Source organism: Peromyscus californicus, unplaced genomic scaffold (assembly GCF_007827085.1).
Source record: "Peromyscus californicus insignis strain IS unplaced genomic scaffold, ASM782708v3 Scaffold_6__1_contigs__length_162567912, whole genome shotgun sequence".
NCBI classification, from domain to species: Eukaryota; Metazoa; Chordata; class Mammalia; order Rodentia; family Cricetidae; genus Peromyscus; species Peromyscus californicus.
In genome coordinates this window covers 145,455,368-145,479,103 of record NW_026294584.1, presented here as the reverse complement: position 1 = coordinate 145,479,103, position 23,736 = coordinate 145,455,368, and the positions used below count along the sequence as shown (strand labels likewise).

The following is a 23,736-nucleotide window of genomic DNA, read 5'->3' as shown; positions in this document are numbered from 1 at the left end:
CTATATTCTATTATACCTTGCCTTAATGCATTGCACTCCCTCACAATGACCCATTTCAGGTTTCTTTGATTCTGTATGTACTCCTGGTAAAATACACAGAAATGTATTTTAAGTTAGGACACATAAGAAAGAAAACATGCAGCATTTGTTTGGGGGTGGGTGGAGCTTGAATGATCTCAGTATAATTTTTCCAGTACCATCTATTTATCTGAACAATTCATGATTTCATTTTTTTTTGCAGATGACTAATGACTAATTTTGTATATGGACCACATTTTCAACATCCATTATCAAATGTACATTTATTCCTTTCTACAAACATTATGAATAGAATATCTGTGAACTAAGATGTATAATTGTCTCTGTAGTAAGATATAAAGCTGTGGCATATATGCTTAGGAGTTGTACATTTGTGTCATAACATAGTTCTAGGGTTTCTTTTTAAAAGAAAAGTCTAGATTAATTTCAAAGTGGCTGTATCAGTTTGCATGCCCACCAACAATATATAAACGTTCCCCCTTTCCCACATCTAAACCTGTTGTTCTTGTCATCTGCATTCCTGACTATGGCCATTCTCAATAGGGTGAGAGTGAATCTTGGAGTAGTTGTGACAGCTAATTTTGGGAATTGATCTGACTACATCTGGAATAAACTAAACTCAAGGAAATGGCAACACCACTGAAGGATTTTTATTGATTGGATCATTTGAGGTAGGAAGACCTGTCCTAAATCCTAGTTATCTGAGGTTGGAAGACCAATCCCTAATATAGGCCACACTCTCATGTCAGCCTGCATTAAAAACAAAAACAAAAATAAAAACAAAAAGACATGCCTTTTGTCTGCTTGCCCTCACTCTCCCTGGAAAGTTCAACTATCCTGATGATGAGGCATGCATTCCTTGCTGGTATTAAAACTTACTACTAAGGGATTCCAAGATAAATTGAAGACTAGCTGAGACATCCAACTTTATGGACTGAATAACTGTCAGATTTTTGGACTTTCAGTTAGGAAATAGCTATTATTCTATTCCAGCAATTTAGTTATATACAATAATAGAATTCCAGACTTTAATAGACCATCATTTCTCCTTTTCTTTATGCTTCTGAATTCTACACATTAGTTAGTAGACAGGCCTTGAAATGCTGTCTTCTTTTTGATCCTTCCTGTTTGAGCCTTGGGCAAAGACATTTGAATGTGTAGGAATGGAAGTAGACATTGTTCATATCAGAAGTGATATACAGCATCTAACAATGGCAGAAGCATCAACAATGTGCTGACTACACTGAGCACTTGAGATATTTTTAATAACTTTAAGAAATTACATTTTTAGTATTATTTGACATTACTTAATCTAAATTAAATACCTACAAAATAACGTTTGTATGACAATAATCACCCAGTAAAACATTATATGTAACGAAAGATTAATTTTAACTCATGACTTCATTTAATCTAGATCATGGTTCTCCAGGAAATCATGACAGATGGTTGAATTCATGCTGATAGGTGCAGTGGAAGCTATTCACAACATGGCAAAACAGAGATCAGAGAACAAGGAAGAACAATAGGTGGGTTTAAACTTCAAGGACTTATCACTGGTGACTCAGTTCCACCAGATAATACTCCTTTTTCCTAAAGGTTCCTGACTTATCCAAATGTGTTAATTCATCATGAGTGCTTCAAAATACAACCTAGTGGGGGAGATTTCAGGTACAGACCATAGCAACACCCATGTGTGAGATGTGACTAATAGATATGTATTCCTTTGGAACATTCAAATATAATAAATATTGTCTATAAGCTTGGTTTCTGGAATGGAATTGAAAGCAAGACTTAGATGCAACAGTTGCCAGGGTGTCTATGTTTGATCTCTCTGTGTTGTTTGCATATTGTGGTCTCATAATAGTCAGACCACTTTACCTTGTGAGCTGTGCTCTATAGGAGCAAACGTTCCAGTTAGCAGTAAAATAATCACATATTATTTTATGATTTAGCTTCCAAATTCTCTGTTTTACTTAAAGTCATCAAAAAAAAGAAAGAAAACATATACTAGATTTAAGAAGGGAAGACATAGATTACAATTGTCTACAGAAGGAAGAGCAAATAATGTCATGTGTTAAAACTGCCACAAGCATTGAAGATTGGAATCATGTCCTGGTTTGCATATGAAATAGACACAAGTGTTTGACCATATGGTTCCAAGATGGTGGTACTTAGGAAAGTTATGGACCCTTTAGAAAATACATTCTGCTAAACAAAGTATGTCATTGAAGTTTGTAGCCTGGACCTCTTTCCTATTCTCCTTCTCTGCTTGCTTCCAATGTATGGATAAAATGTGATCAGCCTGCTTCCTGACTGTCAGGCCAGCCTTCTGCTCCTGCTGTCAGTCTTTCTCCTCCGTAATGGACTGTATCCTCCCTGAAAATACATGTCAGTAGAAACCATTTCTTTCCTAGCTTAATTTTTGTCAAGGAATTTTTTTACAGCAACATAAAAGCAATTGATAGAAGTCTTAAAATATGAAATAGGCTCTATCTATTTTATTAAATTTTGGGAGCTTCCTAAATAATGTGTATTCATGAGATTCATTGCAAAACTAAACACTGGTCATAAACTCAAGCTACACACAGCATTTTCTGGATTTTTGCTTAGGTCTCAGCAGCGTAAATGGTGAATGGATCAGATGCAAAAACATGTCAAAATAAATAAATCTCATGCAAATGATAGCATTAGAAAATGTATCACTATTTACATTTTAGCAAGTAAATATTAAAATTACAATGCAAGGTTTCATATTTAAAATATAACCATCACAAAAACCAACAAAGAATATAATATCATCCTTGAAAATTGGTAGTTGATATGCTAAAGAAAAACTTGTACCGACTTTACAATTTAATTGAGAACTCACTTGGGATTATACTTTCAGGGTTTCCCAGAGGCACTCATTGCTCTTCTCAGATTTTCGTTTACATGCCTATACTAGTGTAGCAAGGATTCATCTTTCTGTGATGAATTAAAGGCAGAGACAGCTTATTAACAGACATGTCAAGCCTACAGAAGACTTTGGTTGTGGTCATTTCTATGTAGAATTCATAATGGGAACTTTTGTAAATGGATTTGTTTTATTGATTAATAGCCTTTCCTGGTTCAAGAAACAGAAAATCTCTGCAATTAATTTTATTATCACTTGCTTGGCTATCTTCCGAATTCATTTTCTGTGGATAATAATTGCAGGTGTCTCTTTCAGTAAATTCTACAAGATATTAATTTACTCTAAAAACTTACTAATATTGTTTGACATTATCTGGGCAGGATACAATATTTATGTACAGGCTGTACCACCTGCTCTGGAAAATCTTTTTCTACACTATGAATATGTATTACTCTCATTGGTTAATAAAAAGCTGGCAGGCCAGTATCGGGACAAGAAGTTAGGTGGGAAAGCAAAAATAAAAATGCTACAGAGAGGAAGGGCAGATTCAAGAGTCACTAGCCAGATGCAGAGGAAAATGAGAATGTCACACTGAGAAAAGGTACCAAGCCACATGGCTAAACATAGGTGAAAATTTATGGGTTAATTTAGTATAAGAGCTTGTTAGTAATAAACCTGAGCTACTGGTTGAACATTTATAATTAAAATAAGCCTCTGTGTGGTAATTTAAGTGGCTACTGGGTATTTGGGAGTTGCTGATGGGACAGAAACTTGTGCCTACAACCACTTGCATCAGTGTCTTCTACTTCTTCAAGATAGCGATCTTTTCTAATCCAATTTTCTTCTGGATTAAATACAGAATTTATAAGACGCCTCTTGCTATTGGCCTAGAGAAATCATTTATTTATTTGTATTTCTCAATTTTCATTAAAGCAATGGTGAACAATTTTATATATGAATGGACAGAAATGGAAAAAATACAACATTCACTATTTTAGATATTCTAAATGGTTTCTTAGTCTACCATATCTTAATAATAAGATTCTTGTAATCATTTTTGTAGTGTCTCTGATCTCATTCATTCTTTCACTTTTCTCTTTATAGAGCCACACTAGGAGGATGAAACCACATGGTATACATTATCAAGGACACAAGCACAGAAGCACACATAAGAGCTATGAAAACTATGATTTCATTTCTCTTGCTATTCACCATATATCATATCAACAATAATATGATTGTGTTGATGAACTCCATTCTTGACAATGTGGTTGCACAGACTTTTGCTTATATCCTAACATTTCTATATTCATCTATTCATCCATTTATTCTGATTTTATAGGACAGAAAATTGATACAGGCATTGCACTATGTGTTGAGATAGCTGGTGTGTCATAGTGGTTATCCCTCATTTCAGTAAATGTATCCAATATGGCTGATAATTTTCTAAGGTAAGAAAAATGAGAGGAAGGAAGAAAGATGAAGAACTTCCTATATACTTTTGCAAATCCTCTTTTCCTATCATTATGTCCCTTATTGACTAAATCCATTGTTGACTAAACCATTATGTTTAAAATTAATAGAAAGTGTTTCAACATTGTTTATATATTATTTAAAATATCATGATAATTTGGAAAAATACTTTAAATTAGCAACTACTCTACAAAATAATTTTATTTTTATTGGTGAATAGCATCAAAATAATATAGAATTCAAATACATGAAAATTTTTATAAATGTTCATTTGTAATATATATGTACATATAAAGATTTGTGCATGTGAATATAACTATTTAGTCCTTAAAATGAACTTTAAAATGCCCACTCTAAGAATAATAATTAATTCATCTTTCATTAGCAGTACCAACATTAAAATAAATATTCAGATTTATGGTTTTATAAGATTTTATTCTATAGAATAAAATCATATCATTGAAAAGACATATCATTAAGAATTCTTTCCAAATTTGAGACCCATCCTTTAAGTATCTTCATGAGAAAACTGTATACTTATAACTATCAAAAACTTTCAAAACTGATTTCAACCTTTAAATAAGAACTAGAATAAATTTACATTGCACCTATTGAAATAACTATACAAGAAACACAAGGAATGGGTAAAAATCATTTATGAATTTGAGTTTGAAGAACATGGATCAAGAATGCCCAAGGTTTCATGGAGTTCCAGAAGATCTCACAGGAGCAAGCCACTGCGGAGAAATAAAAGAATGTTTCAAAAGAAGTGGGAATCAGGAAAAAAACACACTTATTACAAATTAATTAAATTTCACAATAAAGTTGAATCATTTTCACAAAATACAGTTGGCCTCTAATGGACCCATTGCCTAAATTGTGCAATCATTGCTTCATTCTAAGAAATTCCAGAAAATAACTTGTGAAGCCTATAAAGCAGAGCTAATGTTAGAACACAAACCAATAAATGTTAAAATATGTTGTGACATTATTGATTAATGTAGCAGTATAAATTTGGAGAATAATTTTGAAAGATATGATAGATGACATTGAAAAAACTATATAATTTTCTAGAATAAACTCAGTACACCAATTTTCAGTGTTACAGAAGATATTGTTCAACTAGTTAGATGGTAATTAGACAGAGGCTAAAACTTACAATGTTATCACTGAAGGCCTAAAATAAATAATAAGGCTTGCAAAATAACTGAGTAACAATATCAAGATTACAGGTCATGAGAATACAATGAACAGAAACACAGTTACTATAAACCCATGTTTTTCACTTTTTGGGGTTTGTTTTTGTTTTTTAGCACAGGTTAATCATTGGACGATATACTATATTGGATAACTATAAGCACATATTAATAAAACCATGATTTGGAAGACAAAATTTAAGTTTAATGCCCTTGATAATTTGATAGACAAGTATTTGTTGATTATCTGAAAGTCAAGTAGAATTGGGCATCATGGATTTTAGCTCTAAGGTTTTTGATATGTAAAATTATTTATTTCTTAATGCTAGAAAGATGGCCTTCAGTGTAATGGTGTTGAAAGTTGTACATGATGACCTCCCATAATACAGAACTAACTTGCCTAAAGTTCCAATAGCAACAAATTTGAAAAACTGAGTAGCAGGAATAGAGAATTAAAAAGTGCACAGTCAACCAGAGTTGGCACAATTGGACAAAATAAAATAATATTCAATAGAGGGTTGCAACCTTAACTGCTCCTTTCTACAGTTTGTCTTGTCCACCTCTCCAATTTCTGCATGTGTCTAAACCTCGTGCTTGTTCACAGACAGCCCTAATGCTGATGCAGGTGAATTTGTGCTCCTTTATTCATTGACCAGATAGTAATCAATAAGCTTCTTGAATAGCTTTAGCTCTAATATCTGTGAAAGACAATTTGACATCCATAAGAATGATGTTATTAGCCAGGCGGTGGTGGCGCATGCCTTTAATCCCAGCACTCGGGAGGCAGAGCCAGGCGGATCTCTGTGAGTTCGAGGCCAGCCTGGTCTCCAAAGCGAGTTCCAGGAAAGGCGCAAAGCTACACAGAGAAACCCTGTCTTGAAAAACCAAAAAAAAAAAAAAAAAAAAAAAAGAATGATGTTATTGTTCAGGAAAACAGATAGAATTTTAGATTGTACCATTAAGTCAAAGAAGCCAGTTTCAAAGATACAAGCTTTTCGTGGTGTGTGTGTGTGTATGTGTGTGTGTGTGTGTGTGTGTGTGTGTCTGAGAGAGAGAGGGAGGGATAGGGAGAGAGACAGAAAATCAAACTACTTTAGGAAAAGAGGAGGTCTAGTCAGAGAAGGGAAATGGAGACAGGAATGAGAAGTAGTGTATGGTGAGTATTATCAATACATAATGTACATGTATGAGAATGCTACAATGGAATTTATCATTTTTATAGAATGAATATATGATATTGAGGAGAAAATTTTATTGACCAGTACCATTACTGGGCATCCAGATGATGATCTATTCATTGAAAATCTGCATGTTGGCCGGGCGGTGGTGGCGCACGCCTTTAATCCCAGCACTCGGGAGGCAGAGCCAGGCGGATCTCTGTGAGTTCGAGGCCAGCCTGGGCTACCAAGTGAGTTCCAGGACAGGCGCAAAGCTACACAGAGAAACCCTGTCTCGAAAAACCAAAAAAAAAAAAAAAGAAAAAGAAAATCTGCACGTTAAGAGGTTATAGGGAGCAGTGCGGTGGGATATTCTGTATGGCAAATGTGTTGCTGATTGGTCAATAAATAAAACACTGATTGGCCACTGGCTAGGCAGGAAGTATAGGTGGGACAAGGAGGAGAATAAAGCTGGGAAGTGGAAGGCTGAGAGAGAGAGAGAGACTGCCAGCCACCACGATGACAAACAGCATGTGAAGATGCCGGTAAGCCACGAGCCATGTGGCAAGGTATAGATTAATGGAAATGGATTAATTTAAGCTGTAAGAACAGTTAGCAAGAAACCTGCCATGGCCATACAGTTTGTAAGCAATATAAGTCTCTGTGTTTACTTGGTTCGGTCTGAGTGGCTGTGGGACTGGCAGGTGAGAGAGATTTGTCCTGACTGTGGGCCAGCCAGGAAAACTCTAGCTACAGAGCATCCCCTTTTACCTGGCTTTTTCTAGGTAGACAAGAAAAATATTCTACTAACTCCTAAAGTACAAAAGATGTGTGTTGTAGGCCACTATCAAGAGTCCAAATGAAAGCCTATATGTCACATATATAAACACTTAGATTCCATAATTGTATAAAGTTAATTATCTTTTAAGAGAAGTAAGTGGCATTGTAAAATATGTAATACAATGGATTTCTGTAGCTGTCAGTAGCTACTGAAAATATTCATCTCTTTATCATTTTATTCATTCATATGTTCAAAAAGGAAATTTGTGTGCTATGGTCATAGATAAAATGTGAGATCATGTGTTTCCAGAGCATTGCAATCAATATTATGTAATAAATATTACCACCTTGTGGTTTAGTTCTGAGGACTCAACAGTTCTTTATTCTCAGCATTTAGAAAAGCTAATTGGGGGTTGCATTAAATATTACACTCTATAAAATGAAACTTTTTATAAAAATGGACAAAACCTTATAATTAGGTAGTCTCAGACACTTAAGAAGAATTTGCTATTTGTGATTTTACTAATATGAAATATGAAACAGAACTAAGGACAGTTTTGTTACATAACTTTCACAAGAATTGATAACAGAACATTTAAAGGATTAAATATTTAGCATGAATATTTTACATAAAGCCCCATGATCTTTGTTTTTTAGTAGTAATATACATATGTGTGCATCAATATTTACTTCATATCATTTTAAATACATTATTAGTTATAATTTATATCTATAAAATGCAAACATTTGTATATTCACTCTAGAGAGTTGATAACATGAAAACTTATGTGACTTCAGCATCGGTACCACTTTCATTTCCTCCTGTGCTTGCTCATCCTTTCTATACAGACAACTCTTTGTCTATGTTTGATAGCTAAAGAGGATTTTTTTTTTTCTGAAAGATCCTTTGCTGTCATTTGATGTGCACTGTTATTTGCAGGGACTCTCAAATTTTTCACAATATTTTGCAGTATGTTGATTTTGTGTTGTAAAACAACAGTGTGCTAAAGATCAGAGAACTTTGGTAGTATCACTACGTACTATGGAATAGACTACACACAGGAAAAAAGTTTTGTTAATGAACCTATAATGGCTATTATGAATGAAATTGGTGTCAGTATTCATGAATATGTCACTTATAGTTGGGTTATTTTATTGTTCTTTGAGTAAAAATCAAATCAGATGATAAGTATATTTTACTTTTAAAGGTTTATTTACTTTTATTTTATGTGTATGAATGTTTTGTCTGCATGTATATATGTGCACAAATTGAATGCAATAGTCATGGAAGTGAGAAGAGGCTGCGAGATCCCCTGAGACTAGAGTTACAGATGCTATGAGTTGTCATATGGGTGCTGGGAATGAAAACTGTCCTCTGCAAAAGCGAAAAGCTCTTAGCCATGGAGCCATTTCTTCATCTCCAAATTTAAAATTTTTTTAATACATTCATTTTTTTCATGATGTGTATCCACATGTGGGTGAAGGCACAATTTCAGGGAGTCATTTCTCTCCTTACATTTGGGAGTGGTCTCCACTCCACTCCAGAGGTGACATCATGTGTCTTTTTTTTTTAGCCAACTTGCAACATGATAACTTTGAGGAAGTTTGTCTCTTGCTGAGAGCTGTTGGTAGCTACCAGAGGTCATGGAAGTATATCACAGGTGATAACTAGTTTTCAACAGGTTGACCCACCAGACAAATAACTCTGTGATGGGAATTCCCACCTGGCAAAGACTGTGGGGTCACTGACTGTAAAGGACTGGCTGCTGCTGTCTGCAGTTTTTCTAGTGTGCCAGTATATTTCTTCCCTAAAAACCGCTATGGGTGTTTTCTCACTGCTTGTGCATTTATCTCATGTATATATTGCATCTATTGGGCACATAGCAGTGGGTGGTCAGAAAGATGACTTTTCATTAAGCTGTATAATTTTGATGAGTAGAAAATATACTAAGACATGCTTCATAACTAGATCTATTGTCCCATGAGGACTGTAAGACACTTAAAAGTCCCTTTTGTTTCTTTAACTCAAACTAACATAAGAAAATGACAGTTTCTCTCCAGTCTAAGACAAACTACATACATTTAGCTGATTTGAAAGCTCAGAGCAGTTTCAAACTAGACTGAGTGTTACTGTAAATGGACTGTAAGTTAAAACTTTACAGATATGCACAAGGACAGAGACTCAGATGTCTAACCAAGGTTATTAATACAAAGCAACCTAAAATACTATGCCAAATCTTCACTTGCCAACTCTGGCTGATGGCACAGATCACATTCACTTCCTGAACAAATTCCTCAGCAGCTTATCTCACCAGGCACTGTGCCCCTGGCCTTAGATCACAGTTGGCATACAAGGGACCTCAAGGCCTGGCATTGCCATGGCTACTCACACCCCTAATACAGCCTTTGTAACTTTTTTATTAAAAAAAGTTTGCTGTTGAATGTGTATATAAGCTGTGGGTAATTGGAACTAATGATTTAGAACTAGAGATTTGGAATAAAAGAGAAGGAAGGTGCTGTGGGATGTTCTGAATGTCAAATATGTTGCTCTGATTGGTTAGTAAATAAAACATTGATTGGCCAGTAGCCAGGCAGGAAGGATAGGTGGGACAAACAGAGAAGAGAATTCTGGGAAGTGGAAGTCTGAGTCAGAGAGACACTGCCAGCCACCACCATGACAAGCAACATGTAAAGATGCCAGTAAGCCACGAGCCACATGGCAAGGTATAGATTTATAGAAATGGATTAGTTTAAGATATAAGAACAGTTAGCAAGAAGCCTGGCATGGCCATACAGTTTGTAAGCAATATAAGTCTCTATGTTTACTTGGTTGGGTCTGAGCGGCTGCGGGACTGGCCGGTGATAGAGATTTGTCCTAACTGTGGGCCAGGCAGGAAAACTCTAGCTACAAATGGCACCCAACGTGGGGCAAGAGTTTCCACCTAAAATCTAAAAAAAAAAGATTCTAAAACGGAGCTAAAAACAGTTCCTAGTTGTCTCTCTCAAGTTAGCAGCAGCCTGCGTGTTTGAGCTACTGGTGGGTGCCCAGTGTGCGCCCTCAACCTGCAGTATGGCAGGAATGAGGCCTCTGCAAGTGGCACATTAAGCTGCGGTGTAGACTTAGCTTTTGCTAATACAAAACAAAAAAAAGATTTCTGGCCTACACACTGCTTTGATAAAAGTGTAGACCCACTATTTCTATGAGTTGATAGCTTCCAGAGCTGGCAGAAAATGTACCACTGCCATGTTGGGAAGCTAAAATGGGTGGAGCCAACAGCCACAGCGCTGTTTCAGGCTTAGAAGGCTACAGTTTAAAGCAATAACTTCATAATAAGACTGATTCAGATAAAATGTTTACAATGTATGTAAAAATGTACATAGGCTTAAAAGAAAAAAAATACAGTTATATAAACAAATAGATAGTTTTTAAAAATAAAGTCTTTAAAAAAACATTAAAGGTAATAAGCCACATAAAGATGGCTTTCACACAGAGAATCTGGATTATGTTGTCTTTGATATTTGTAACTGAAGAAAAACATTTGATTGTAAAAGCTGTTGAGTGATGACAAAATGTAAATTTTAAAGTTACCTTGACTTCAAAATTTAGATATAAGGATATGTTGCTTTAAAAAAGAGTCTCTGCTTTTGTTTCCACAGAAAGCCAGAGGCTATGGATTTGTTCCAGATTAAGATACATCAGGTTTGATCAGCCAAGACCCCCTGAAAGGTCTCTGATGACACCATGGCCCAGATGATCCAACATCCAAAACGGTTTCAAGGCAACTGGCTCAGACAATACAGCCCCATGGACTACTCCATGATCCTAAAATTTTCTTTGTGTCCCCATAAGATACAGCACCCCCCTCCAACAAGAAGTAGTAAGAAAAGCTACGCCCAAATTCCCAAATTATATGTAATTTTACTAGGCTAAGGTTAAAACCTTCCTTTTTGAAAAAAAGAAAAGTGGAAGTGCTGTGGGATGTTCTGAATGTCAAATATGTTGCTCTGATTGGTTAGTAAATAAAACATTGATTGGCCAGTAGCCAGGCAGGAAGGATAGGTGGAACAAACAGAAGAGAATTCTGGGAAGTGGAAGGCTAAGTCAGAGAGACATTGCCAGCTGCCACCATGACAAGCAACATGTAAAGTTGCCGGTAAGCCACAAGCCACATGGCAAGGTATAGATTTATAGAAATGGATTAGTTTAAGATATAAGAACAAGAAGAATAAGTTAGCAAGAAGCCTGGCATGGCCATACAGTTTGTAAGCAATATAAGTCTCTATGTTTACTTGGTTGGGTCTGAGTGGCTACGGGACTGGCAGGTGATAGATATTTGTCCTAACTGTGGGCCAGGCAGGAAAACTCTAGCTACAGAAAGGAATAAAGAGAATTATAGCTGAAGAACAATAAAGAAGCATGGCCCTCAGATCGTGTATGTGGGTCTTCTTACAGATAGGTCATTTTTCTAGTCCCGCTCTGAAAAGAATTCTCTGAGTAACCCTGGTTGCAGCACTGAGAGTTGGTCTTGCCGGCTGCAGAAGTCTCCCTAAACTTGAAGCTAGTAAATTCAGACAGCCTGGTGGCCCAGCAAGGCACAAAGAATTTCCTACTTGTAGATATAACCAACCATCTTATTAAATAAGAAACACAGAGCCGATTCAGAGAAGAAAGCCAAGAGGTCAGAGCTAAGAGCCTTACCCTTCCTGCTTCAGCGATCCTCTTCAGCCAAGAGAGCTCTCCGAAAAGGACCTACTTCCTGTGTGTTTGTTTTTATATAGTCTTTCTGTTCTGCTTTCTCATTGGTTGTAAACCCAAACACATGACTGCCTCATCACTGCCTGTCTGTAGAGGCTTCCAGGTCTTCTATGGTTGGTATTGAGATTAAAGGCATGTGTCTCCAATGCTGGCTGTATCCTTGAACACACAGAGATCTACCTAACTCTGTCTACCAAGTGCTGGGATTAAAGGCATGCGCCACCACTGCCACGCTCTTGCTGTGGCTCTAATAGCTCTGATCCCTGGGCAACTTTATTTATTAACATACAATTAAAATCACATTTCAGAGCCGGGTGGTGGTGGCGCACGCCTTTAATCCCAGCACTCGGGAGGCAGAGCCAGGCGGATCTCTGTGAGTTCAAGGCCAGCCTGGTCTACCAAGTGAGTTCCAGGAAAGGCGCAAAGCTACACAGAGAAACCCTGTCTCGAAAAACAAAAAAACAAAAAAACAAAAAAACAAAAAAAAATCACATTTCAGTACAAATAAAATACCACCATATCTTCTGTCTCCACAGCACTGGGGTTATAGCCAAGAGTCACAGTGCTGAGCTGTTTTAAATGGGTTGTAACAGACAAAGTTCACTTCTCCAGGCTTCATGGAAAGCATTTTTACCTAGTGAGCCTTCTCCTTGGCTGTATTAGAATTTTAATTACCTTTCTCCTCAGAGAATAATGCTGAATATTTCTTTGGGTATTTGGTCTTCATATACTATATTAGATGGATTTGCCTGATTGTTTATTTGGTTTATTGAATTGACATTTTTATTGTGTTTTAACTAATCCTTAGGCAGCCTGAACATTAGTTTTTATCAGATTTATTTTCTCCCAGCCTGTGGCTTCCTACCCACTTCGTTTAGCGTATCTTTCAGAGGTGAAATCCAACTTTACCTCTTATAGAAGTTTTTGGACAACTCATGTTAAGAAAACTATCTTCTGCAGACTTTTCAATTTTATATTTTTAGGTTTTATATTTAAGTTGATGACCAAAATTGTATTTGCAGTAAGTAAACAATGGGGAACTGGTTGAGACTAGTTTTTAAAATACAGGCTAACATTGATTTTTAAAATACATTTATCAGCTGCCACAATATAATGTGCTACAAAGATTATCTTTTACTACTGTTTCAATTTTATACTTTATTGGATACCAGTTGACCATACTTAAGTATATTTATAACATTGTATCTTTGTATTCTGTTTATTATATTAGTAGGCCCATATTTTAATCACATTTTTTAAAGTTTATTTTTGTTCATTTTTTGTTTGTTTAAAGCATCATCTAACCATGTAACTCCGACTGGTGTTGAGCACATTATCATCTTTACTCAGAGTCCCAAGTGGTGAAATAATTAGCATATATCACTATGACCAACTACAATTGTCTCTTTATGCTACACACTTTATGCTCAATACTATGTATTGAAACATAACAACAAACCCTCACAAATTGTTCTTCTTAAATTTTATTTTCTGAGAATGTCCTACATGAGTCACCTTTTATATAAAGTTGCAATAGAACTTACTCATTGAGAAGATAATATCTGTAAAGTGTACTAGAAATGAAAGGAAAGGAGCCATGCTTTCCATGACAAAAATACATTCCAAACACAGAAATAGCAAGGAACAAAGGTGATAATATTGGAAATAAATAACTATGTAGAAGAGTAAGAAAATTAGGGTGGTAGATGCAGAGCCACAGAAACCATGGGAAATGAGACCAGAGGAAGAAGTGAGAGATCCATTTATTTAATACTTCAAAAGCATTGGAAGAATTTGGCACTTTTATGAGTGATATTTAAAGACTTTAAAGGCTGTTGAGCAGAATAGTGCCATAATCAAATATTTTTAATGAAGGTTTTTATTTATTTTTATTTTATGTGTATGAGTATCTGCTTAAATACATGTTTACTCACCACGTGAATGTAGTGCCTATAGAGGCCAAAAGATGGCATTTGTTGCTCTGGGACTGGTGTTACAGATGGTTGTGAGCCTCCCTGTGGGTGCTGGGAGTTAAGCCTTGATCCTTTGCAAGAGCATCAAGTAATCTTAATCTCTGCTACCTCACCAGTCCCCACAAACTAATTTTAATTAAAAATACTCCTTGGGACAAGAGTCCACAGCCTTTGCTATTCTCTTAACCCTTGCTAATATGTTTATATTTGGTTGTTGGTCAATAATGGTCAGAAAAAAATTGCATGCTGTGGGGAGTAGATAAAATGTGAAAGCATGTGGTTCCTAGGCATAGCAAGCATCACTGGGTGGTAAGAAGCATCAAAGAGGAAGCCTGGGGTTTGTACATGAGCTTCTTGCATCTCAGTTATTGGAAAAGGTGGGGTTACAGCTCCATATGAAACTGAGGACTCACAGAGTGCTACAGAGTACTCTCTATATGTCTATTCAGTGGTGATGTTGATAGACTCAAAGTGTATCACTTAGCTAAATTCTGGATTAATCACATTGTTGTTATCTTTGTCCCCTAGAACTTAAGCTGCTATAATAAAATTTTTTTTTCTGCAGAGACAATGCAAAGCAGTGAAACAGTGAAAGATAATATGAATCTGTTTGCATGCTAACAAATGATACCTGGATATACTGCATGATCTTCAGTTCCACACTTCACACTCTAGAAGGAAATAAATATCATAGCCCTCACTGAGGTCAGAGAAAATTATTTCACAAGAACGTGTGGGGAATCATTAGCAAACCTTCAATACTCTCATTGACACTAGGTCAGTCACTACAAAAGAAGCAAAAGTTGAAGGCTTAGCTGTGAGTTTGAGACTATGCAAGCCATTTCAGCTTAGCAAATAACCAGCAGTGGATCTTTGTCTGAACATGGAAAGTATCCTGTACAGTGTCTTCACTACTGTCATAGTGGCAGAGTTTGTATTTGGAAATCTGAGCAATGGATTCATAGTGCTGACAAACTGCATTGACTTCGTCAGGAAAAGAACGCTTTCTTCCATTGGTTGGATCCTGCTTTTCTTGGCCATTTCCAGAAGGTTTTGATCTGGGAAATATTACTAGCATGGCTAAAATATCTGAAGTATTCATTTTCATTTGTGGCTGGAACAGAACTAAGGGTTATTATGTTGACCTGGGGAGTTTCCAATCACTTCAGTCTCTGGCTGGCCACCATCCTCAGCATCTTTTATTTGCTCAAAATAGCCAGTTTCTCCAGGCCTGTTTTTCTCTTTCTGAAGTGGAGAGTAAAGCAAGTGCTTCTGACAATCCTTCTGGGAAACATGATCTTCTTGCTATTCAATATAATACAAATAAACAAACACACATAAGAGTGGATGTATCAATATGAGAGAAACATGACCCGGAATTCCAGAACAACTGGTTTTAGGAGGTTTTCACAGCTAGTCTTATTCAAGATGATTATGTTCTCTTTAACCCTGTTCATGGTGGCCCTGGTCACCTTCATCCTGCTTATTGTCTCCTTGTGGAAACATCTCCAGAAGATGCAGCTAAATTTCAGAGGGGAACGAGACCCCAGGACAAAAGCCCACATGAATGCGTTGAGAATTATGGTCTCCTTCCTCTTACTCTATGCCTCTTATTTCATATTCTTTTTTTCCTGTGGTTTGTTTCCTGTGGTACATCAAAAATGACTTGATCATATGTTTAGCCTAACTGTTGGGCTTTTCTACCCTTCAAGCCACTCATTTATCTTGATTCTGGGACATGCTAATTTAAGGCAGGCCTGTCTTTTGGTGCTGAGGCAGCTGAGATGTAGGCAAAAGCAATAGAAACTCACTGTTCCTTAAGGTAGTCAAACAACATATTAGGCATATAGAACTCACTCAGTGGTAGAGCCCTAGGCAAGCATAAATATTTAAAAATATATAATTTCTAGAATCTTCCATATATGGTAAATCCCTCAAAAATTTAAAAACAATACTAAAAGGGTGTGTTCTTGTATACAGATATAAGAATCAGACTTTATGAATGCATACTTTTTACTCTGGGCATGATATCATATCTCTGTTAACTAAAAAGTAAGTAGGCTGATGCATTCATATTTGGATCCAGGCTGAGATGCATAGTGAGACCCAGGATGAATTTTTTTCTTTTCTTTTTTTTTTTTTTTTTGAGACAGGGTTTCTCTGTGTAGCTTTGGTGCCTTTCCTGGAACTCACTCTGTAGCCCAGTCTGGCCTCGAACTCACAGAGATCACCTGCTTCTGCCTCCTGAGTGCTGGGATTAAAGGTGTGCACCACCACTGCCTGGCCAGGATGAAGATTTTAATCATCATCCAACTGAGAGTTATCTCAAATCAATGTCATTATAGGCATAAGCAAAATTTTCACACATTGAAACAATTTCTTGTACTTTATCTTATTGTTTTCAAAGTAAATTAGAAAATTTAAATAAACTTAATAGCAATTAAAACTATAGAAACTTTACACACATACATGAAGATTAAAATCTAGACTCTGGGACTTGGGAAGATGGCTCAGTATAGTGCTTTCTTTGCAAGCATGAGGATCTGAGTTTCAATCCCCAGATTCAACAAAAAGCCTGGCTTCAAATTTAAATGCAAAACATATATATGTAATATACAACCAATGCCAAGAGCATCAAGAACACAAAATTTTTACTTGAAAATCATTAGTTGATATTCATGTAGATTTTACTATTTAAGTAAGATTTCACTTGGGGTACTGGGGATTTACCTCAGTGGTAGAACACTTGCCTAGCAAGCGCAAGGCCCTGGGTTTGGTCCTCAGCCCTGAAATAAAAAATAAAAAATAAAAATAATAAAAAAATTTCACTTGGAACATGCTTCCTGAGCTTTCTGAATACAAAATGCATGAAGGAAGACATTTGTCACACATCTCAGGTTTGGATAAACCTGTTTCTACTCCTGAAGTTGAAATGCGTCAGTCAGTGATGAAGGAAGGCAGACATTTTTCTATGATCAGCATGCCCACTGTGCCAGAAACTTTACTGATGATAGTTTCATTTGTAGAAATAATAATGGGAACTTTTGGAAATGAATTCATTGTGATGATAAACAGAACTTACTGGGCCAGGATCTGGAAGATTTCCCTAGTTTACTTTATTCTCTTCTGCTTGAATCTCTTTAGGATATGCTTTTGTGAACAATAGTTGCGTGCATCTCTTTTGATGCAAGCAATAGAAAATTATTTCAGTCTAAGAGTGTTTTTTTTTATTGTGAAATCCTCTAGACAGGATCCAATTATTGCTGCTCACCTTGCACCACCTGCCTCAGTGTCTTCTATTTCCTTAAATATGCAACTTCTGTAGATGAGGCAAAGAAATAACAAGGCACTTCTGTGATTGTCTGAGCAACAACACTCTATTGATCAATGTTTCTGATTTTCATGGAAATATTGACTAATAACTTTATTTAAGAATGGTCAAAAATGGAAAAAATCTTAACAATTCATTTTATTGAGACTCTAGGTTTTGTTTTTTTTTTTAGCATATCACATTCTTATTAACTTGATTCTTATAATCATCTTGTAGTGTGTTTGATTTTGCTTTTTCTTCTAATAATGTTGTTATGGAGCCACACCAGAAGAATAAAACTATAGGGCATTTATGCTAGAGATTTGAGCACTATGGCCTATATGAAATCAGTGAAAACTATAGTCTAATTTTTATTCTTCTTTGTTAAGCATTTTATAAGCAGCATTCTCATGATCTTGTCCTACAAGATCTTATATACTTTGTAGAAAGTGTGTTGGTAAACACTTTTTCTCACATCCTGGCATTTTTGGATGCATCTGGGCATCCTTTTCTTCTGATTTCATGGAACAAAAAATTGAAGCAGGGCATGTTCTATATGCTGAAGAAGCTGAAGTGTTTCAAGGAATAGACATTATCTATGTACTGTGATCAGGTCAGGCCTAGTGTGACTGGTGATGCTCTGGGTGGGGGGAGGAAGAAGAATAAAGACTTTACATCCATCCTGTAAACACTCTCCCTTTCTTGAGACAAAATCTGTCTATGGAGGTCTGGCTATCCTGGAACCCACAATGTAGACCTGAATGATTTCAAACTCACAGAGATACACCTACCCCTGCCCCTGAATGCTGTAATTAATGACATGTGCTACCACACTGGTTACATCCATTCCTTTTACCTATTTCCCTTTCTTTCATTCTGTCTTATTGGACATTATTCAAAATATTTGCTTGTTTTAAATCAAGGGAAAGTAGTTCTACGTTATTTGCATTAGATATGGAAATTTTGATTTACAAATAAAATTTTAAATCAATGAGAATTTGTTTTGCCAAATGCACCACAAAACAGAATAATTTGTTTGAAAACTGCATTAATAATTGAATAAATGTTAGGCTAGAAGAGGATTAAAATGTGTGAATAATTGTGGTATGGATTGTGTGTGTTCATATATGAATGAACAGTTCTACATTTTAAGAATTAGAAAGTTAATTATTTGCTTTCCTGAGACAAAATGTATATGATTTGATTTTTTTTCCAACCATATTGTTTTTGTTTTTGGCAAATGACATGTATTTGTTGTGTTTGAAAAAAAAACAAAACATCCATTGTGCATATAAGATTCATTTCCTCTATTCACATCACTTTTGATGTATACTTGGGTTGGTTGTACAACTTACATATTGTGAATATTGCAATGAGTCTTAATGTGCACACATCTCTGTGAAATTTTGAAAGATGTCAGTGGGCATGGTAGAACTGGGTCAGATGACTGCTTTATTTTATTTTTACTTTGGAGGAACTGACTTACATATTTGTTGGGATGATTCACGTCATAACCGGCAGTGTGTGAATGTTCCTTTTGTCCTCCATCTTGCCCTCAATCATCGAGGTTACAGGTGTGGGCTACCTTGTCCAGCATTACTTGAGCTCTTGGAAGGCTTTATTTTGATTTTTGTCACTGGATGTATTTTTGACAATGTGTGTAGTCTTAGATTTCTCTGACTTTGGTATCAAGATATTTCTAACATATGTTAGGCATTTAAGAAACAATTCTTGAATCTCAATATTCAGAAGGAGGCAAGTGAATCTCTGTATGTTTCATAACAGGCATGGATACATAGTGAGACCCTGTTTTAAAATACACACACACACACACACACACACACACACACACACACACACACACCAGCATAGAATAAGTTGGTATTGGACTCCTTTTAGAAAAATATGTGTAAATTTACAACTTTTGCACTTCAATTATTTTATTTTATTGAAGTTTTCCTGGAAAATGGAGAGTCAATTAAGAGTCTGAAATTTAATTTAATAAGAATGTAAAGTTCTTAAGACTTCCATCTTTTCTTACACTGACTTCAATAACCTCTATCTTATTTATTTTTCTATTGTTGGGAAGATAAAATATGACCACGACAACTTATAAAAGGAAGCATTTAATTTCAGGGTTATTTTTAGTTTTTAGATGATTATTCCGTGATAATCATGGAAACAGGCATAGTATTGGAGCTATAGGGGACTGGGGGGGGTCCATCCCCTCAACAGTCCCCTCCCAGGGTCCCGAAAGAATCTACAACCAGCTGATAATTAATCTTTGATGAAAAGAAATCGATTTATGCACATAAAATTCCTTAGTCCATACACTTCATTATTCTGTGTCAGTTCTCTCTCTACAAGCGTCTATTCTCTTTTAGCTCCTTTCTTACCTGTTTTCTCTCTATATTCATCTACTGCTCCCTCTAAGTTCTATCTTAATTCTCTCGTCCTATTTCTGCCTCATCTAGGTCCTTTTCATCTCGTTTTTACCCAGCTAGTACTTCTTCATCTGACTCTTCCTCATTTGCCATCTCATTCACACGTTCTCTTTGGTTAAAATCCTCCTTATCCCTCTCTGTTCTCCATCTCTAAGCTCTCTCAGTTGTCTATGTACCTCCTAAGTCTCCCGAAGTCTTACAGGAGTCCAGTTATAAACCCAAGCAATAGCAATCCCCTGGTCAAGTGAGGTCACCAGGCTTGAATTCTACAGGGTCATAAAGGTATGTAAGAATTTTCCTCAGTCAGTGACCACCAGGCTTTCTTTTACAATCCAAAATGGAAGTGGTAAAAGAGGAGGTCAACTGAGTGCTAATGACTGGTTAGTATATGAAAAGGGGATCTGTGTGCTCAGTCTATATTCTGAGAAGGGTTAGGTAAGAAGTTAGGGGTCTATAAAGTTAGTAAGGCTGTAAGAAAGGAAGGTCTGAGCTAAATTGTGTAAAGCTATTATTTAACATCCACCTGACCTAGGCAGTGTCTCCTTGTGGAATTTACCTTAAATCAGGAGACTGTTATGTGCACTGTTTTTTTCTGTTAGTCCTTGAAAGTGGCTAAGGGAGATATCTGATTCCAGTGCTGAAAGGGAGAAACAGATGGGCTGGGAGGAAGAAAGCCTTTCCTAAGGCTGTTCTCCAAATACTGGAATGTGTATGTCTAGAGAGTGATCAGTCCACACTATTAGCACTTCTTAAGGAAAAATCAATTGGGAAAACTATGAAGGCACACATAATTTTCATAACAGAAGACAGCTGATATATAACAAGCCAAATAACACCAAAAGCTCCTTGGAACTTGGCTTCCACTGAAGGAATTCCTTGATCCCTTGAGGTAGTGGCTTTGCTATAACCAGCTGAGTTCTTATAATATTTTCCTGTGGCCCGTAGCATGGAACCATAGCTGAGAACTTTACATCCTGATCCACAGGCAGCAGGCAGAGAGAGAGAGAGACAGAGATTGGGCCTGTCATGGGTGTGTGGAACCCCAGAGCCTACTGCCTTCTCCAACAAGGACATACCTGTTAATCCTTTCCAAAGATCTCATGAATTGGGGACTAAACATGCAAGTATATGAGCCTGTGGAGGCCATTCTCATTCAAACCATGACAATCTGTTTAACTAAAAATAAAAACAAACAAACAAACATCAAAACCCAACCTGATGTTTTAAATTCTCTAACACAACCTCTCTCTAACCCATCCCTTTTTTTCATTAAACATAGCACTTTGTAGTCTCATCTGGCTTATGTACTTTTAAATCCAATCTTGATTTTGTCTCTAAACTTTAAATTCATGTAATCAACCCAGATGATGGTGGTACATGCCTTTAATCCCAACATTTGAAAATCAGACCCATTAGTTCAAGGCCTGCCTAGTCTACAGAGCAAGCTGCAGGACAGCCACAGCTATACACAGAAACCATGTCTTGGAAAATAGTACAAAATTTAACTAAAAGTAGATTCATGTAATCAACCATCACTTCCACTTCTCCAGTTTCATGTGGAAGTTATGTCTCAGAGCTGACATACTTTAACCAACACATTTTGATCTGACCACACAACAGCTACTGCTTTTTGTTCCATTTCTTTCATCTCATTGAAAAGTAACTTCACACTCCCAGAAACAAAGAAACACAGCCTGGTGATCATCCTTGTCCTCTCTGTTTTTCTCATGAATCATATCAAATCCATCAGCCAATTTTCTTAACTATCAACAAATGGTTTGATGTATCTATAAACCACTCAGTCCTCCTAGCACAACCATGTCACACCATCTCCATACAGTTAATCCATGCATTTTAAAATTATTGTTTGATATTTTAAATTATAATATGTCATTCTTCCATCCCTCCAAATCCTCCCATAAATCCACCCTTATATTTTTTTCAAATTAATGTCCTCTTTTGCATTAATTATTTTTTCATACATACATATTCCAAAACCACAAATACAGTCTGCTCAGTCTGTATAAGGTTAAATGTATATGTGTTTTCATGGATGACCATATGGTATAGTATATTCAACTGGTGTGTTTCTCTCTCTCCCCTCCCCCTCCTCTCTATCTTAATGACACCCTACTCTAGCATCACATTTTTCCTTGCCTCTCATTGGCTTTATCCCCATATTTGCCCTCTCAGATTCTCTAGAATTCATCCTCATTCTCAAATAGAGTAATTTAAAATATAAATTAAGTAGTATCAATTTCCTCTAAACTATTCCAAAGTCTTTACTTCTCATTCAAGACAAAGCCAAATTCTTTTTATATCTGTGGTTTGTCATAGAATATGAACTCTTACCCACTCATTTCTCTGGTCTCATTTCTGTCTGAATCATCCTGGCTTCCTTGTTTTTTTTTTCTCACTCTTGGTAGCTAGTTCCAATACTGGTTTCTTGCTACCTCTTATTCCCTAGGGATAGAATGTGTTGTCCCTTGATAAAGTGTGACTTGTCCTCTATGTTTGTATGTCTCTGATGATCACTGTCCTAGTGATCCTGGACACTGTTTTAAAATTTCTTGTTCCCTCCTCATACACCTGTTGGCATCTTCCTATACTTCTGTTTGTATTAGAATTTAATCTCATGACAATATTTAAGTTTTATTTTTGTTTTTCTTAAGATGGGGCTTCTCTTTGTAACAGCACTGGTTGTCCTGAAACTCACTCTGTAGACTATGCTGGCCTGGACCTCACAGAGATTCACCTGCCTCCGCCTTCTGAGTGCTGAGATTTAAGGGGTATACCACTATGGCCCTCATGACAATACTTAAAAAGTCTTTTTTCTCCATGGCTTCATCTGAGCTCCTGTACATCTGTAACCATAAAAATATTTAATAATAAATTTCTTACCTGAGTAAATAAAATACCCTCTTTCACAGTCCTTTTCCCTTGATTTCCTTTCCAAATATTTCAGTTTGTGCCTGTCTAGTATAATTAGATGTTACTTTGGTCAAAGTTATGCTCGTGAATTCTTCCAGGATGTCTTTTTTGAGTTATGTAGCGTATGTGATTAAAACTTTTTAGTAGTACATGTATACCTCCTTACTGCTTTTTGGCTGTCATTGAATTATAGGCTATTTTTGGAAGGAGATGCAACAACTGAATTTTCTTATATATTCTTATATAATATAATATAATATTTGCCTTCCATTTGTTTCATTAATTTAGAATATTGATTAAGTATTTTCAGTTAAATACATGAAGGTTTTGCAAAATATATTTAAGGGTAACTATTTTTGTGAATGAAATGAAGATATCCCATATATCTTTATTCTATGTAACAGGAACTTGAAAATTTGAGACAACAAAATGTTATTAATATTCATGTGCTACACAATTATTTTCTGAAAATTTGTCCTGACTGAATTAATTAATCACCATATTACTATGCTTTTGAGAATGTTGGATAGGGCTTATCAGGATAGTTCTTTATTGCACCTTAAGGTACAGGATCTTGGATTGAAACACTTGAAAACAAAGGTTATTTAAAAGTCTGAGGCTGAATTATCCACTAAAGGGCTTGTAAATAGACCATTTGACAATTATGGAAATGATGAGCTTGTATGAAATATGAAGTAACTACCTGAATGTAGCTTCTGGCCACTTTAAATATGGTTAATATATCTTTTTTTAAACAAAATTTTTATTCTTTGAAATTTCA

General features: G+C 36.0%; 2 pseudogenes; both read left to right on the top strand.

The window, feature by feature from the left end:
* Positions 1–3,045: 3,045 nt before the first annotated feature.
* On the top strand, positions 3,046–4,355 carry LOC128099800 (taste receptor type 2 member 116-like; annotated as a pseudogene).
* A 10,798-nt stretch (positions 4,356–15,153) lies between these two features.
* Positions 15,154–16,073, top strand: LOC128099799 (taste receptor type 2 member 13-like; annotated as a pseudogene).
* Positions 16,074–23,736: the final 7,663 nt, after the last annotated feature.